Source organism: Dipodomys merriami, unplaced genomic scaffold, assembly GCF_024711535.1.
Source record: "Dipodomys merriami isolate MVZ:Mamm:240054 unplaced genomic scaffold, mDipMer1.0.p SCAF_67, whole genome shotgun sequence".
Lineage (NCBI taxonomy): Eukaryota > Metazoa > Chordata > Mammalia > Rodentia > Heteromyidae > Dipodomys > Dipodomys merriami.
Genome location: NW_027206257.1, coordinates 7,282,799 through 7,298,595, shown reverse-complemented (window position 1 = coordinate 7,298,595; position 15,797 = coordinate 7,282,799). Strand labels below are relative to the sequence as shown.

Here is a 15,797-nt window from a genome sequence, read left to right as displayed (position 1 = left end):
TATAGAACAACCTTCAGAACAGTCATCCTGACTTTAAAGCTCAAGCCTAGCTCATCAGCAGACTGATGTCTGAGGATTGTGGTTCAAAGTCACCCTGGGCAGCAAAGTCTGGAAGACCCTTATCTCCAGTTAACCACAAAAAAGCCACAGTGGGAGGGATAAACTGAGAGCAAGGGAAGGGGTGTAATTATCCCCCAAAAATGTATTCATTACCTGACAACTGTTTAATTTAACTGACTTAACTGTTACCCCTCTGAACATCATATTCCTAATAATATTTTTTAAGAAAATGAAAATGAGGCTGGGAAGGTGGCTCAATGGTTGAGTGCTTGCCTTGCATTCATGAGGCCCTGAATTCAATTCCTCAGTACCATATAAGCAGAAAGAAAGCTGGAAGGGACGCTGTGGCTCAAGTGGTAGAACACTAACCTTGATCTGAAGAGATGAGGGACAGTGCCCAAGCCCAGAATTCATGCCCATAACTGACAAAAAAAAATAAAGAAAAGGAAATAAAAAAGGAAGAGTATTGCTGCCAGGCTCAGTGGCCAAGCCTGTACTCCTAGCTATTCATGAGGCTGAGGATCAGTGATTGAAGCCAACTTGGGTAGGAAAGCCTATACGAATTTTATCTCAAATTATGTACAAAAAAAATCTAGAAGTAGAGTTGTGGCTCCAGTGGTAAAACAGTAGACTTGAGGGGAAAAACAAACTACAGGTATAGTATCCATTTCCTGATTGCAAGCCCCAGAAAGGCACAGAATAAAAGAAGGAAAGACACTATGAACTTGGTTTATCTGTACCTGAGATGACTTTGTTAGAGACGATTATGGACTGAAACTCTGAACAGGGCATACTAGGTCTGGCATTTTTTCTACACAAACTGTGTGCACAACCATCTTAAGTCCTTCGCTATTTTATAGTTGCAGGTTGCATTATCTTCTCACCATGAAAGAGGTCCAGTATTTACTTTCCCTAGGGTAGCTGCTTCCTTGTCTTCTGCTCTTTACTCATGGACAGCAGTATTTTAACTGAGAATGCAAGGAGGAGGATTGGCAATGCCTTGAAAAAGGGAATATTCTAGAAGTGGGTGAGATGGTGGTGATAATGCCCAGGACCAGGTGAGCATTTTGGTGATGATTGGGCATGGTGTGTCATTCTTTATCAATATGCTGAGGGGCCATGGACATGAAAAGGAGGCCTCAATGCCTCCTGGGGTCATTCAGACTACATAGATATAAGCCAGCTAATCTTCCTCTCACTTTCCCAGCATGGAGTTATGGGCCCTGGCTGGAAGGGGACTCATGCCCAAGTATGGACAGCTATCCATACAACATCCAGTTGTGTCCTCTACATTGTTACTACATTGAGAGCAGTGCAGCACAAATCACATGGAGCATGTCTAAATCATTAAAGGGATGGGAAAGTGGTTCTATGTTATATGGACCAAGACAGACAGAGAACACCATATAAATTCCCTTTCAGAGACCCCCCTTCTGTTCAATGGCCAAGAGAACATACAGGAAAACCTGCAGAAGGAGGAGCTATGTTCCTAACCTGGACCCTTCACTGCATGATTTCCCAAAGCTTATGGATACAATGAAACTAAATCTCTCCAAGATGAGGCACGAAGTCTCTCAGAGACCATTGCCCACATCTGTGAGGAGAGCATAGGAGGTAAAATGGACTGTCAGGGGAGGGGAATAGCCACAGAGTGTCTCCATGACATCTCTGGCATCCAGTATTCAGATAATTAGGGAAAGGTTATGAAAGCCTATTTGGTGTGGATAGTGAATCATTGCAGCAGGTGGCACAGAGGATGGGAAAGCGAGTTTAGGAGTACATGGGTCACATCAAGTCTCAAGATGTGCAGATCTACCATCAAGAGAGCTGGACATTATGTTGCATATGTTACATGATAGCCTTTGCTAATGCCATCTTAGACACATGTTATACTACAGTGACTCTGCTGTCTACTACCACAAATGCATGGAAGAGAGATAGAAACTTCATACAGTTGCTGACATCACCAAGATCATCCTAAGGAAGAACTTCATAGACATTATCATCTGATTGTGTGTGGGGTCTGGGGTGGGGGTGGGGGGTATATGTGTGGACACTAGGGATTCAACTTTGGGCCTGGACAGTGCCCCTGAGCCTCTTTTGCTCAAGGCTTGTACTATAGCTCTTAAGCCACAGATCCACTTTCAGCTTTTTTGATATTTTATTGGAGTCTCATAAGTATTTACTTACAAGATAAACTTTAATTATGAGGTGATATGATTTTAAGGATGATATACTACTATGCAAATGCAATAAATAAAAATGGGAGGTAAAAAGACACTCTAAGGAGTATATAGGAAGTTTTATGAAATCCATGAAAGTATATCTTAAAAAAGTGTTATTAGTGACTTAAACAGCAGTGCTAAATTTTTTGTCCTGGATAAATGAATGCAGTCAGTTATTTCTGTTTAAATGTATAATGTTATTTTTATCTTTTTACTGTTTGTAATCTATACTATTAATATTAATAGGTGTAGGAGACTCGAGCTGAGCTGTTGAACCTGGAAAAGGTTTGAGAGGTTGGAACACCACCTCAATAGTACTCAGAAAGCTGAGAGCTGACCATGCAAAGGTTAAAACACAGCTCTGTGAAGTAAGCCAGGCCCAAAGTTATTTGAAATAACTAGTATATGTCTGAGACAAACAGAAACTGTCAGACAAGTTGATGTTAGGTGAAATGAACCCCAAGATAAGGATTCAAAGTTTTTTTCTTTCTTGAGATTGTTTCCAACATACTTATAAAATGATTTCTTTGTTGCTTTATATGTACCTCCCCCATGGTATTAGCCCTGCTTTCACTGTATTTGATGTTGGTATAATTTGTGGAAAGGAAGGGAAGAAAAACAAATTGTTTAAATAGGGATACTGGTGGACCCATTGCAACAATGAGATGTACAACACATTATGTCGAAAAGCGAACTTTACAACTTGGGGGGGGTAGGAAGAGCGGGAGGGAGGGGTGTGGGGAGGGATGGGGGGAGGGATGGGAGATGGAAAGGGATAGGAAGGGAAAACAAAGGAGGAGGCAACAATGCTTAATAAGAAATGTACTCATTATCTTGCCCATGCAATTGTAACTCCTCTGTATGGTATTTTCACAATAAAAAAATCAATCAATAAATAAATATATAAATAGGGTTACAGGTGACCCCATTACAACAATGAAATGTATAAGATGTTATGTTGAAAAACGAACTTTACAACTTCGGTGGGGGATGGAGGGAGAGAAGGGGGGTTGAGAGGGGAAGGGATGGTAAGGGGAAACAAAGGAGGAGGTAAGAATGCTTGATAAGAAATGTACTCACTATCTTGCCAATGTAATTGTACTCCTCTGTATGGTATTTTCACAATTTTACAAAAAAGCACAGCTCTGGAGAGGGTTAAACTATTGCCCCCTTCCATAGTGCTTTAAAGGCCTTGAAGCCTGGGAGGTAAAAGAATTGACAACTTAACCTAGGAAGCTAGATAAAATAGACCAAATGTCTGGATTTTCTCTGGGTTGCATTCTCCTTTCTCAAAACAAAAAGGGAACCAGTGTTTCTCACTCACTGTGGTGGCTCTGATTGCAATATAGAAGCTTCATTTTTGCATGTATCCATGGTAACATTCCCAGCATGAATTCAAATAAATATGATTGCTTGTGTGACCTGGGGCCCAGGTGCCAGTAAGCCTTGGTACCCAAGGTCCTCATTGATTTTTTTTTCTTTTTCTCTATACCTGTCTGGTATTTTCTAATTTTCTTCAGCTTGGTATCCTATTGCACTGCCTTGGGTTGCAATTAGCAACAAATATGAATATTCTTGAGTTGTAAAACATAAAAGACTTACAAACTTTCTTATCCCAGATGGCTTCAAACCACAATCCTCAGATCTAAGCCTTCTGAGTAGTATTACAGGCATAAGCCACTGGCAACCAGCATGCATCTGAAGAATTGATGTCAGTGAGATCTTTCTTGGGGAATGTCTGCACATCTCAGTCCTCCTCAGCTCTGTTCCTTCCTGTTGCCCAAACAGAATCAAACACTTTCACTCCTTTATGTTCAAAATCCTTGAAGTTAGTGAACTGACTTGCCTGCCATGTACCTCCTTTCTATAAATACAATAGTGGGTTTTACTTCTTACCATCGATTAACTAAATTAACTGGGATCCACACAGAGGTGACATGTCCTTTTCTGGAATGCACACCGTACACCTATGTTTTACTTTATCTAATAAAGTTAACATAACTTACCTTGTTTGAGGTTTCTTAGTTCCCATATTTCTTCCTTCTCATCCCTCTTTCCCTTGCACAGAAGGAAGAACAATTTGGAATTGTGAAGAGTGAGTTTTTAGTCATTTTCTGAAAAGCTTTGCCAATGGATCCTGATTTCCAAGTCCTGAGTAACTGGCCTGTAAAGCCTTGTTCTTTAATCTCTCCTCAGCTGACACAAATGACCATATATATCTTAAAAAGGCTTTGGGAAATGAGTTCAGATTATCAGTTAGGAATCCTAATTACCTGGTCACTGCGCATAAGTTGTTTTTGTTTTTTGTTTTGTTTTGTTTTGTTTGAATAGTGTACAATTAGTACCAGAATTAGACTTCCAAGTATTTTTTTAAATTCAAAGCTAGCAGGCTTTCTTATTTGAACCACAGATCAACTTCTGCCCCACTCTCTTTATCTTTTGGTGGTAAATAGGACAGAAGTGTCCCACAGGAATTCAAGGGCACTACACAGTATCCTCAAATCTGAGGACTGTGGTTCACAGCCAGCCTGGGTAGGAAAGTCAATGAGCCTCCTATTCCCAACTAATCAGCAAAAAGAAGTGGAACTGTGGCTGAAGTGGTAGAGCAGCAACCTTGAGCCTAAAAAAAGCTAAGATAAAGCTAAGAAAAAAAAGTTTTATAAAAAGGTAAGTGAAAAACAGATCTAGCACTAAGACAACCACAAAATAAATTTTTAAAAAAGTACAAGAGAGCACAAAGAGTCTTAGAAATGATAAAAATTAACAAGAAACTGGTGGCTCACACTTGAAATTCTAGCTACTCAAAACACTGAAATCGAGCATTACTATTCCAAGCCAGCCAGGACAGGAAAGCCCATTGTGTGTGTGTGTGTGTGTGTGTGTATGTGTGTGTAAAAAGCCCATTGTGTGTGTGTGTGTGTGTGTGTGTGTGTGTGTGTGTGTATGTGTGTATGAGTGTGTGTGTGTTCCTTTCTGGGATATGATCTACAAGTTTTTGCTTGACCATTTCCAATCTTTTGGAGGTTAATTTGAGATAAGAATTTCATGAACTTTCCTTGTCCTCTGACAATGAACCGCAATCAGTATAATTCAGGACCTTGTGGGAGTGTCTATACTTCCCTCCTACTAATCACCAAAACCAAAAAATGAACCAAATTGCAACTGTTACTAAACTTTTAGAGCATTCTATCCTTCAGCAAGATTGGTGAGGCCCTAAAAACAAGAGAGAGAACCAACAAATAAATAAATGTATGTGAAGAAGAAAAGAGCCAATTAGTTTTTTATAATATAGACTCATATCTTTAATCCAAGCTGAAATGTAAAGATTACAGTTCGAATCCAGCCTGGGCAGGAAAGTCCAACTAACTTCTTTTTGAGTGTGCTAGACATGGGCTTGAACTTGAGGGTTTTTACTCAAGTTTAAAAATACTACTTCCTGTCTCATCTGGTTAATTGGAGATGAGTCTGATGGACTTTCTAGCCCAGGCTGGCTTTAAACTGTAATCCTTAGATTTTAGGATACTGTGTAGTGCCTTGGTTCCCATGGGACTCTTATCTACTATTAACCACTAAAAGAAAAATAGAGGCAGAAGTTGAGCTGAGGCTCAAGTAGTAGAGCCTGCTAGCTTTGAAATGAAAAACAAAATACCCAAAATAAAACAAAACAACCCTCATAGTCACTAGGCCTTGAATTCAAGCCTCCCCTCCCCCCCCCAAAAGAACCCTCAGGAGTTGAGTTTTTGTTCCTGCTAGCTTTGAGCAAAAAACAAAAGGCCAAAAATCTCATGGACAGTGAAGTAGTGTGGCCTAAATGTAGAGCCTGCTAGTTTTGATCTAAAAAAACAAGCCAGGTGCCTCTGGCTCATGCCTGTAATCCTTGCTACTCAGGAAGCTTAGATCTGAGAATCACATTTGGAAGCCAGCCTCGGCTAAAAAGTCCCCTGGTGACTGTTTTTTTTCCAACTAAGTAGAAGTGGCACTGTGTCTGAAAATAGTAGTGTACCTGCTGTGTCCCTGACAGACAGTTCCTAGGCATTGAGTTCAAGCCCCCAACTGACAATATCAATAAATTAATTAATTAAATACTGAGCATAAATGAGTAGGCCCTAATAATAAAGGACATAAACTTTGAAAAAGGGGGAAGGGACAATCAAATAAATGAAAAGGTGGAAAAGGAGCTATTAAGGCTTTCTAAATCAAAACTGTAAGTCTACCTGCTCAGATTACTGAAAACTGAGGACTGTGGTTCAAAGCCAGCCCAGGCAGGAAAGTACAGGAGACATATTTTACTGTGTTCAGTATGGGGGCTTGAACTTGCTATGTTTTGCTCATGGCTACAGGTCTACTTCTTCTAACCTCTTGGTGGTTGTTAGAGATAATTGTCTCATTGACTTTCTTGCCCAAGACTGGCATTGAACCATGATTCTCAGATTTCAGTCCTTTCTGTAATGCTCTTGACTTTCTATTGATATTCTAATCTCCTATTAACCACAAAAAATGCAAAAGTTGAGCTGTGGCTCAAGTAGTGAAACCAGCTACTATTAAGGTAAAAATAAATAAACCTCAAGGAAAGTCATCTTGACTTAATTTCAAGACCTAAGAACCACCACTCAATTAAAAAAAATAGAACCTCAGTCACTGTGACCTGAGTTTAAGCCCTAGAAAAAGAGCTGCAAAAAAGAAAAACAGCCTGTAGTTTACCTGTGGTCAAAGTTGTAGGGCATGGTAGTTTCAAGGGAAACAAAAAAACAGCATAAGAGCTAGCGCCTAATAACAAATGTCAAAAGGAAAGAAAGAAAGAATAAATAACTGAAAAGGTGAAAGAAGAGGTAATTAAAGATTTGTAAATGTTGACTCACACTTATAATTCTGAATGCTAAGGAAACGGAAATCTGTAGGTCATGGTTCAAAGCCATACTGGACAGGAAAGTCCATGAAACTTGCTTCAGTGTGTTCAGTTGAGGGACTTAAAATTGAAGTGTTTTGCTCAAGGCTACAGCTCTACTATCTTCCACCTATTAGGTTGACTGGAGATAAGAGTCCCATTGACTTTTCTGCCCAGGCTGACTTTGAACTCTGATCATCAGATTTCAAGCCTTTCTGTACTGCCCTGGACTACCCATGGAATTCTTGCCTCATATTAATCACTTAAAGAAGGCAGAAGTTTAGCTGTGGCTCAAGTAGTAGAGCCACCTACCCTTCAGTTAACTAAGTAAATCAATAAAACCTCAGAAAGAGAGGAGAGGAATGAGAGTGAAAGACAGAACGTCTTACATAAGCAAAAGGAAAGAAATGTATATATCACCTGGGAGAAATAATTGTATTGTCAAAGCTTATAGAATTGTATTGTCAAAGCTTATAGAATTCACAAACTTTAACAACCATAATAATGACAATTTGCATTGTGAAGGTTAAAATATGTTTGTGACTTCAACTAAATATCACTATTCCACAATATTCTGAAATAAGAGAAATTTAGGTAATCACCTAATCTCAATAATAGTAAAAATCTCAAAAAGAGTCACCAGGCCTTAATTTCAAGCCCTAACACCAACGTGCCTAACTCCGGCCACACACACACACACACACACACACACACACACACACACACACACACACACACACACACACACACACACACACACACACACACACACACACACACACACACACACACACACACACACACACACACACACACACACACACACACACACACACACACACACACAGAGCAGGAGCTGAGTTCTCATGCTTGGAGCAAAAGCCAAATGAAACAAAAAGTAGACTGTAGTAGACCTATGGCTTAAGTAATAAAGCAAGCTGCTTTTAAGAGAAAAGAAAAGAAAACCTGAGTATGAAGGCAAGGCCCTAAGCCCCTGACTCTTCCCAGAATGGAAATCAGTCATGGAATCCAACAGTTTGTGCTTGTTCTTGGGATCACAGCTGAACGTGCCCCTTCAGTTCTAGGCCCTCCTATCAAAAATAGAAGGTAGGCTTGTTCTTGGCTTCTGGCACAAGTACCTTGTGTAAAGGAAGCCCCTCCTCTTGCTTCCTGGATCCCAGGGTTCAGCCTCTCTTGTGAGTCAGGGTGGGACGTGGATGGCAGTGTGACAAGAGGTTCCAAATAGAGTGGCAGCTGTGCTAATTGACTTGAGGCTGACAGCTGGATGCCAGGGCTAAGTGATAACAGGTAGCTATCTCTGATTACCCAGCAGTAGGGAGAATGAGCTGGAGCACCTACTGGCTCTGCCTATCAAGTCCACCCCATCTCCTCTGCCCCTGTAACAACCAGAGGTTTAAATGGGGATCTGAGTTGGCTGTGTCAGATTCCTGCTCCCCAGCCCTACCTGTTTGCCTCTGTGTACACCACTGCTGAGGACACGCATCCAACTGCTCTGCAGCCCTACACCGTGAGGGAGATCATGTACATACCGGCAAGCCACTGTGGCAACCAGATTGGCGCAAAGGGGAGCATGACACTGGCCTAGGATCCTAGTCTCAAATTTAGGGGGATGAGGAGGAAGAGGATGGGGTTGGAGGGTGCAGGTGGTGGTGGTCATGTCTAGGCTGAGGTAGGTGGGGCTCCATAGTAGTCCCTAACCTCCTGGAAATCAAGTCCCCCAGATAGTTTCCCCAATTTCCCTAATTTGTGTGGCCCAGGTGGGTGTGGTTTTTTAAGCAAGGCTTGCATGTCTTTGTCTTACCTGAGACTCAAGTCATTGTACTTAGTTTCCTGGGAATAGACTAATGCATTTTTGGTCTGATTTGAATGAAAGGAGTGCAGTGTCTTTGAGCTGACAGATACAGAGGATTCCCTTTTTGTCAACTGATGAGTATCAGATAATTGAGAACAGTTCGTCCACCTTAATGCAAATTTCTCTGAGTTTTCATGCCCTAACTCAGTTCCCTTAAGTTGGGTGTTTTCTAAATCAGTGGTTGTCTAAATCAGTGTATGCTCTGAGGACCCTTGGGGTTCTGGAGACCCTTCTAGCTGAGTCTTCAAGTTACTGCTTTGGCAACTTAATGTCCATATAAGACCAGGTTCTGGTCATAGAATCCAAACAGAATATGGTATCCCATAAGATAGAATACTCATAGGAGAACCCAGATGTCTTCTATTCAGCAAGATAGCAAAGAGATTAACAAAGCTAAAATACTATCAATTTTTGTGCTTTTTTAATTTAAAAAATCTAATTTTTTTACAAAAATAGTTGTGTCAACAGGACTTGGGTTTCTTATAGTTATTTTAAAATCCATTGTTTGGACAGTTAACATTCTAGGCCATAATACACTTCTATTTCCATCTCAGTTTTGGGAAATGCTAAGCAATGAGCACAACATTGACTGCACTGGAAACTACTATGTAGACAGCAGCTTACAGCTGCAGAGAATCGAGGTGTATTACAATGAGGCAGCTAGTGAGTGTCTCCCAACTGGCTTCCAATACCGTGGCAGAATAGGTCCCTAGGAATACTAATGACAAGGAAGGAGTTCCTGCCTTTCTTAGGGTGGTATTGTAGTTCGAATTTGGGGCCTCCATCTTGTAAGTCAAGTGCTGTATCCACCTGAGCCACTCCACCATATATTTTGTTTTAATTTTTGAGTATACACTTGTGAATTCCTCAGGAAAGCCTTTTACTGAATTCCCCCTACCTGTACTTGCTGACTAGCCACACCTGGATTTTTTTTTCTTGTCATGGGGTTTCAACTCTGGGCATAGGCATTGTCCTTCATCTCTTCAATCTTTCTTTTCCTTTTATTATCAGGGGTTCCTTTTTTTAGAACTCTCTGGGCTTCTGGGATAACTCCTTCTAGCTTAGTTTAATTCATTAATTCTGCTTGTTGTAACATATTTGGAAATTTTAAGTTTTTATGTTTACTATGCGTGAGCTGCAAAACCGCTTGTGAAGTTGTAGGAGTTTTTGGAGGCAGCGTCACATCAGATGATAGATTGATTGGGGCATCGCCCACATTTAATCTTTGGTCCTAGTCTTTATTATTTAGAGAAGTCATCTCCATTGGACTGGAAAGAAACAACATGCTCTGTTCACGGATCAATAGAAAAATAGCCAAAATGAGAATAAAAGCAACGAATGTACAGCCAAGAAGAATATAGTAAGAATAAAGGTAGAGGCTATAAAGGTGCAGCCAAGTGTATGGGATGCCTTGAACCAACACCCTCTTCCTGCAGGCATGCTTCCTTAAAGCTCTTTGTCTAACACGATCTCATGCAGAGGTGGCATAGGAGGTGGCATGGCACCAACTATTTCAGGTAGTTTCTTGGAGATAAGAGTCTCCCAGAATTTCCTGCCCCAGCTGGCTTCAATCTGCGATCCTAAGATCTCAGACTTTTGAGTAGCTAGAATTTCACCCTTCAGCAACCAGAGCCCAGTTGCATTGCCCTCTTTAAAATACAGATTAAATTTCTAAAAAGAAAATTTTTGAAATTGAAAATTTTAAAATTTTAAAGAGGGATGTTCAGTCACTAATATATATGTGAATAGTCCAAATCACAAAGCATAAATAAAGTGTCTCACCCTGAAATCTATAACACTTCTGGACTTCAGCATTTTGAATATGAATACTTAGCCAACAATAAATTCTTTTTAAGGTTTTTAAAGTAAAAAACATTGTTGTGATGTAGAAAAACCCAATAATAATGTGTAAACACTGCTTTTAAATGATTCATATTGTCTTTCCTAATACAAACAACCTTACTGAAGTCTACAGAGTAGATTTTCAGTTTTTGTAAATGTCAATGTGAAATTCATTTAATTTTATATAAAGAGTTTCCATTCTACATTATTGTATACAAACAGAATCGTAGATAATTGGTTTTCCTGTGTAATAAACCAATGAAAAAGTGCAAACAAAAGGACAGAGCTATTTAATGTATTTGAGTTTTATGGATCTACATTTGGGGATGTCCTCACCTTGGTATTTTGTGTTGATATTGCTTAAGTAAGATATAAGACTTTAATCTTGTGGTTCCTTGGTTGAGAGTTGTGTGGGATTGTGTCACTCCTATGAGCAGTATTTTATGTTGTGTCTTTATTAGATCCTGCATATCAGGAAGGATGGCCAGTTTTCTTCATGTGATTGTTTAGGAAGGGGGCAATCTCAAACTCATGTTTATATTATTTTAACTGATATCCCTTTTGAAAAATCAGGTTAAATGGCAAATTGCAAGTAATTGCCCAAGGTTGCTCTGAGTATTTGAATACAGGGAAATGTGCTATTTGATAACAATTATTGAAACATTATAACACAAGAAATATGTATTTTATGTATTTTCCCCAGGAAAGCATTATACTTGAATTCCTCTACATTTACTTGCTGAAGAGCCACACCTGGCTCTTTTGTTTTGTTTGTTTTTTTGTCAGCAGTGGCGCTTAAACTCTGGGCCTATGCACTGTGCCCCAACTCTTCTGTTCAAGACAAGCAGCCATACCACTTAAGCCACAGTGCCATTTCTGGTTTTCTATTAGTTTATTGGAGATAAGAGTCTCACAGACTTTCCTGCCGAGGCTGGCTTTGAACAGCGATCCTTTGATCTCCAAATCCACAGTTGCTAAGATTATAGGCATGAGCCAATGGTGCTCTGCACCTAGCTACTTTTAATTGGGGAAGGAAAGGGAGAACAACAAAGGAGTGGGTAACAATGTTCAACAATAAATGTTCTCATTTCCTTACTCATGTAACTGTAACTCCTCTATACAGCACCTTTACAATAAAAATAAAATTAACAAAAAAAGAGAAAGGTTCTTGCTGATAGGCAATGATGACTCACACCAGTAATCCTAGCTACTCAGGAGGCTGAGAAATGAGAATCATGGTTCAAATTCAGCCTGGGCAGGAAAGCCCCTGAGACCTTATCTACAATAAACAACTCAGAAAACTGAAAGTGGGACTGTGGCTCAAGTGATAGAGTGCTAGCCTTGAGCTGAAGAGCTGAGGGACTCAGCCCAGGCTCAGAGTTCAAGCCCCACCATGAACAACAACAACAAGAAAAGGTGTTGTCATCTTTCTTTTGCCCCATTAGACTCAAAGCCTGATGCTCATCTTTGCCTCCTGAGTAGCTGAGATTTCAGCCACCATGCCCAAAGCAAAGGAATGAAATGCATGGAAATAGACAACTGCAAACGTCCTTAAAGTTGCTGAAGCCTCTTGCATGGTGATTCATTCTCAAGATATCTTTTCTGTTTCCATGTCTGAAATGCTGTAATTTCTGTAATGAATGCTGAGAGCCACTTAGAATCATAAGCTCTGCCCCTAAGTTCCTTGTCATTTATAGGCCTAAGTCAACTCTTGTTCCCACAGGCAACAAATATGTTCCTCGGGCCATCATGGTGGACGTAGAGCCTGGCACCTTAGACTCAGTAAGATTGGAACCATAGAGTTTCAGACCAGACACTTCATATTTAGTAGGTCAGCATGGTCCATGGAAGATGGCTAATAGGCACCCCTCCTTCCTAACATCCAGGCACTCCAGTTCCCAGAGCTGAGCTGAGCCTTTATCCATCTAGATATCATCCTCACCTAACCTACCTATTTCAGTCCATGGGAGTCATGTCCCTGGCCACTCAATCAGCACAGATAAATGCCAGTCTGCAAACAGCCTCTGAAGGGAATGAACAGCGAGCAGGGAATGCCTCCAACAAGGTTTCAGCGCTGCTGGCCATTTCAAATACCTGGCAATAACAGGGAACCACTTCAGGACACCAGAAATCAAAGCACAGCTATGTATGAGCAAGGTGCAGACAAGTGCCTGCAGCTTAGCTTCCCTCTTACCATTCTGTTCTCCTGTTCCTCCTGTGAAAGTAAGTACTTTTCCAGTATTGAGGCAGGCTCTGTTCATTTTTTTTTGGTCGGTCGTGGGGCTTGAACTCTGGGCCTGAGCACTGTACCTCAGCTCTTCAGCTCAAGGCAAGCACTCTACCGCTTGAACCACAGCATCTCTTCTGGCTTTTTCTGTTTATGTGGTGTTGAGGAATCGATCCCACGGCATTGTGCATGTGAGGCAAGCACTCTACCACTGAGACCCCTTCCCATCCCCAGGCTCTGCTCATTTTTAGAAGTACGCACGTGGTTTGGGTTAAAATGTATCTTCCTCCACATTGTCTTTACTTTCTTTAGAACCTGGGTGATTTGTAGGGTCCCAGACACATTGAAAACATTTCCTGAGGGCTAGGAAGGTGGCTCAGCAGTACAGTGCTTGCCTTGCATGCATGAGGCCCTGGGTTCGATTCCTCAGCACCATATAAGCAGGAAATAAAAGCCAGAAGTGGTGCTGTGGCTTAAGTGGTAGAGCACTAGCCTTGAGCTGAAGAGCTGAGGGACAACGCCCAGGCCCAGAGTTCAGGCCCATGACTGGACCCAAAAAAAGAAAACATTTCCTTTATTTCACCAAAGTGTATCTAAAATAATAGCCAAAGTTGCTCAGAGGAGCCTATAGTCTTCACAATGCATATAGCACAGTCATTATTCCTGGAGTATGTGTCTCATCATGTCTTTGTGTCTGATAGGCCAGAACAGGGCAGGCAATAACTGGGCCAAGGGCCACTACACAGAGGGAGCCGCGCTGGTGGAGTCAGTGTTGGAAGTGGTGAGCAGAAAGGTGTGGCTGTCTCCAGGGTTTCTAGCTGCACTACTCCCTGGGAGGTGGCACCAGGTCAGGCATGGGCACCCTGATTCTCAATAAGATCCGAGAGGAGTTCCCAGACAGCATCATGAACACCTTCAGTGTCATGCCCTTGCCCAAGATGTTGGACACTGGCACCTTAGACTCAGTGAGATCGGAACCATTTGGCCAGAGTTTCAGACCAGACAACTTCATATTTGATATGTCATCATAGTCCATAGGAGATGGCTAACAGGCACCCCTCCTCCCTAACGTCCAGACACTAGTTCCCAGTGCTGGGCTGAGCCTTTATCCACCTAACCCTATCATCCTCACCTAACCCTACAACACCATCTTGTCTGTCCACCAGTTGGTGGAAAATGCAGATGAAACATTCTACATTGACAACGAGGCCCTGTATGACATCTGCTTTTGCACCCTGAAGCTGCCCATGCCCACCTATGGAGACCTGAACCACCTGGTGTTGGCTACCATGAGCAAGGTCACCATCTGCCTGTGCTTCCCTGCCCAGCTGAATGCAGACCTGAGCAAGCTGGCTGTGAACATGGTGTCCTTCCCCTGCCTGAACTTCTTCATGCCTGGCCTTGCACCCTGTCCAGCCATGCCAGCCAGCAGTACAATGCTCTTTCAGGGCCCAAGCTCACCCAGCAGATGTTTGACACCAAGAACACGATGGCAACCTGTGATCCCCACCATGGCTGCTACCTGATAGCGGCTGCCATCTTCCGAGGCCGCATGTCCATGAAGGAGGTGGATGAGCAGATGCTCAACTTGCAGAACAAATAAGCAGCTACTTTGCAGAATGGATCCCCAACAACGTGAAGACACTTGTGTGTGACATCCCCCCACATGGCCTCACGATGTTGGCCACATTCATTGGTAACAACACGGCCATCCAGGAACCCTTCAAGCACACCTCAGAGCAGTTCAGTGCCATGTTGCAGCACAAGGCATTCTTGCACTGGTATACAGGCAAGGGTATGGATGAGACGGAGTTCACTGAGGCTGAGAGCAACATCAACAACCCGGTGTCCAAGTACCAGCAATGCAAAGATGCCACTGCTGATAAACAGGGGGAATTTGAAGAAGTCTTGTGGAAGAAGAGGTTTAAGACTTCCCATTGCTAGCAGTGCAACAGGAATGCCAGAGCCCGCCTACGGCTTCTCAAATAAATGGTGCTTTCCTGAGCTACTGTTGTCCTGCAGTGGGACCTGCTATGTATCATCATGCTCAGCCTTCTCTGTCAGGAACTCACTGACGGTGAATGTAAAAATGCAGATTTCTTTTAAATATGATTGTTTTAAAACCCTATTTGTATAAATAAAGAAGTATACATTTTATACCCTGAGCCCTTATTCTTCTTTAGAATCCTTTTTATTCTTTCAGTGTATTTGAAATATAAATTTGGCCAGAAGGATTTAATCTTAACAATATAGGACTGGTACTCAAGAGGAGTATTAAATTCATGGTTTTTCTGCTATTTTGAAGAGGAGGATGACAAGTGCCAATGTTGTTTTTCCCCCTGGCCCAGTTTTATAGTTTTCAATCTCTCAAAAGCATGCAAGTAGCAAAAAAGCAGTTTGAAGAGAAAGAAAACTAGATCCAGATGCTACTTCTTCAGACAACCACAGGTTCTTGTCTCATGTCCCATCAGAGGGATTTCAGTCACATTCCCCAGAAACAGTATCAGGAACACTGATCCCTGTGTTTAGAGTTCAATTGGCAATGAAGCAGCACTCACAGGATGAGTGCAAGTTCCTGGTTTCCAGGGTAGTTTCTCAAGGTGTCTGGAGCTTTAAGTACAGAAGTGACTCTAGCTGTTTGAGGGAGTGAGAGGCTGAGAAGCTGACCAGTCCCATAGTGTATCA

The 15,797-nt window shown here is 41.7% G+C and overlaps 1 pseudogene; it reads left to right on the top strand.

Moving 5' to 3' along the window:
* Positions 1–15,056, top strand: part of LOC138815797 (tubulin beta-2A chain-like) — a 135,915-nt pseudogene extending 120,859 nt beyond the window's left edge.
* The last annotated feature ends 741 nt before the right edge of the window (positions 15,057–15,797 follow it).